General features: G+C 41.7%; 1 long non-coding RNA gene across 1 annotated transcript; it reads left to right on the top strand.

Moving 5' to 3' along the window:
• The first annotated feature begins 282 nt into the window (after positions 1–282).
• On the top strand, positions 283–1,260 carry LOC139355104 (uncharacterized). Its single transcript, XR_011605835.1, has 3 exons — positions 283–677; positions 746–826; positions 889–1,260. It is a non-coding gene; the product is annotated as an uncharacterized lncRNA (long non-coding RNA).
• Positions 1,261–3,244: the final 1,984 nt, after the last annotated feature.

Below are 3,244 nucleotides of genomic sequence, written 5' to 3'. Positions count from 1 at the left end.
TTATTTTTTCAAAGCATGGCATTGCAAGACTTCGGCGTTTTGGTGCGTTTTTCGATTTTTCTTTCGCCAATATGCGCTCAATTAATATGCTATTGATTTTAGGTCGCAACTTAAGCGCTAAATTTTAGTCCACCAAACCCTATGCTTTAAAAACTTACCAGCTAGGACTTAGCACTGCGGTGGATATTTAAAACTGTAATAAAATGAATTTTAAGCTAAATTTTATTCCACCAAACCCTACGCCTTAAAAACATAGTACACCGCTGGATATTTAAAACTGTTTTTCGTTTCGCTGAGTTGACGGGGATAACTTTTGCACAAAAATTAAATTTTGAAAATATGTTTTCATCCAGCACAACTTACACCTTTGACGCCACGATTAGAACAGAATAATTTAGACGCCAAAAATGTGGCAGCAACCCATAGCCAAGTAGGTGATATAGAGAAGGGGAAAGGTCTGTTGCTCTCCTTTCCGCTTTTCCTTTGTCACATCCCGCACCGCAGAGCGACACCTAGATGGCGCTAACCATATTTTACATCTGGTTAACTACAAGCGCTACTGTGTAGGTACTCAACCCTTCCCACACACACGCAACAATAAACAAACCGAAGTTTGTATCTCACAACACACCTCGCTGCAACAACGGCCTTGCAGCTGGCCAAAACATTGAAGAAATGTAATTAGCTGTAATACCCACAAACATTTGAACACACCGAAACTAACCCACTCTTATACTCTTCCCAGGTCCCAGGATGCCATCGGTTATGTTGTGGGCTTCGAGGGGTGAAACCGAAACCTCAGCGCTCCCTCCCATCCTAAGCAGCCGTAGACGATCATCGACATCTTTACCTCCCCTATTACTATTTATTAATTACAGCTATTAACAGGTTAATTTTGCTCCCAGGAAGGGGACTCATAACGCCCGATATAAATTGGATTTTAGGATGTCTGCTTCTTTCGGTCCCTACCTAGGAGTTCTCTCTTCAGCCGATCCAAATCTCCGTGGGATTCACAAGTATCAGCAATACAATTGCGATTATGTTCGCATTATTCTATTGTTCTTGTTTCATATAACGATCATACAAAAATGAATAAAATAAGGATGAGAAATCGATCGCAGTGAATTCAGGTCCTTGCGACAATAAATACGTATTACAAATATAATTCAAGTGAATAGATAAATATGGTGTAATTAATACAATAAATATGTTATTTCTATAAGTGATTAATTTCCTCAACAAATATAATGTTCGAATAAATAAATAAATGGACGACACAACATAAAAACAAATACTAAAAAAGAAAACCGTATTCCACTCTGGGCGGCCAATCTCATCCAGCTCCCTGGTGACGTAACTCCCCCAAGTGGTACTGCGATCGACCGGGTCAAGTCCGCCAAACTCCGGACAAGATCACAATTCTTTTTCTGATTACTCCTTTTCCACGCAGATATTATTTCTTGGCCGGGATGATCTCAGTTAAAATTTTTATCTAGCATCAATCATTAGCTTCGCTCTTTCAGTGAACGGTCGTGTTTTTGTCTTGCGCTCCGAATTTTTGTTCCTTTTGTCCATAAACCATCGGGCTTAAATTCATATTTTCATACATCTGTATAACTTTTTATGTCCCTAACAACATCCGTTCGCTTCGCGAGTGCGTAGTGATTGTTTTGTGTTTAAATTAACAAAATTAGTTTGCACGTCTAGTCTCTGTGCAGTGTTTGTTGTTATTGTTTTTTCAAATTGCCTTCTTCTTTTCTTTCTCTCCGGCACTGCCGCATAAAACTTGGTTTTTGGAACATCAAAAACTTACGCTCCCCCAGCTTACTCACTCCCGCTCATTCTCTCCCGCTCGCTAACTCTCTCTTGTACTTGTGAAGCTTCATTCTCTTGTCACTGCGGTTCGGAATATCGCGATAATGGCTGTCTGCAATTTAAAGAAATGCAAGTCGTTAATTTCGGCTGGACAACAGAGCATTTCGTGCCATTCGGGCCTGGTACGCGATACAATCGACATGAGAAGTGGCTTACGCTACTGCATTGAATGCATTGTTTATAAAACCCAGGTACTCTCTATAAGGCGGCTTACAAAAAGCACTGTTACGGAATTAATCCGGAACAGCCGTAGAAATACGGATCTGCTTGTGGCGCTTGAGTCGCAGCTCACTAGCCGTATGCTATCTGAGCCCGATTTCCCTAAGCGTAAAAAGATCGCGGACCACGGTAGCCGCTAGTGTAACTCTCTCTGGCGATCCGGGGTCTGCAGCACAGCAGTCGATCTCAGCCGCCGCACAAATGGTATTGAGATCGAAAGCTAAAAAAGATTCGCCCGAGAAATCTGTTATAAATAAAACAATAATAATTCCAAAGCCGCATGTTGACTTAACGTCCGGAGTACCGAATTAAACTGGTAGTGCAGCCGTAAATGCCGTCGTACCAAAACCTGTCCCATGCGTGGACATGTAGTGCGGGTCTTGGAATAGCTTGCAATTCAGGATTGATGAAACTCAGGCTTACATTTAGTTTTATATGTTTTGGCGGAGTCTAAATAGCATTCGCACAGCGAACACTGGCGGGTTTCCGCGCCTTCGGCATCATCCATATTGTATATAAAAACAAGGAAGAACGCTATAGTCGAGTACCTCGACTATCAGATACCCGTTACTCAGCTAAAGGGACAAAAGGGAAATGCGCCACCTACCCCTGATCTCAATATATGGTTATGTGGGCGATAGACAGATTTAAGCGTTATGGGCGTTAGAGTGGGCGTAGCACGCTGCTGAAACAAACTTGCGCTGCGTAAGAAGCTCAGGAATCTGCATGCCATAACAGTAGCCTAGCTCTTATAGTTTCCGAGATCTCAGCGTTCATCCGGAAGGACGGACCGACGGACATGGCTAGATCGACTCGGCTAGTGATCCTGATCAAGAGAGGTCGAAAACGCTTCCTTCTGCCTGTTACATACTTTCCGACGAATCTAGTATACCCTTTTACTGTACGAGTAACGGGTATAAAAATCCTAGTCTAAAACTAAAAAAAAATGTATAAGCTATACAAAAAATGTACTAATGTTAAAACTTATCTCTAAGTTTAAAACTAGCTAGGTAAAGCGAATAAAATTCATAAAACGAGTGTTTCGTTTGCAAGGTCGATGACCTCCGCTGATCAATCAGCTGTCCAACTCTCTGTCCAGAATTACTCAAGAACTGCTCGAATACACAGTAAAAGTCAAATATTGATTGAC

The sequence above is a fragment of the Drosophila suzukii genome, unplaced genomic scaffold (assembly GCF_043229965.1).
Source record: "Drosophila suzukii unplaced genomic scaffold, CBGP_Dsuzu_IsoJpt1.0 scf_9, whole genome shotgun sequence".
NCBI lineage: Eukaryota > Metazoa > Arthropoda > Insecta > Diptera > Drosophilidae > Drosophila > Drosophila suzukii.
The sequence above is the reverse complement of the archived record's forward strand: the minus strand, read 5'-3'. Positions and strand labels throughout refer to the sequence as shown.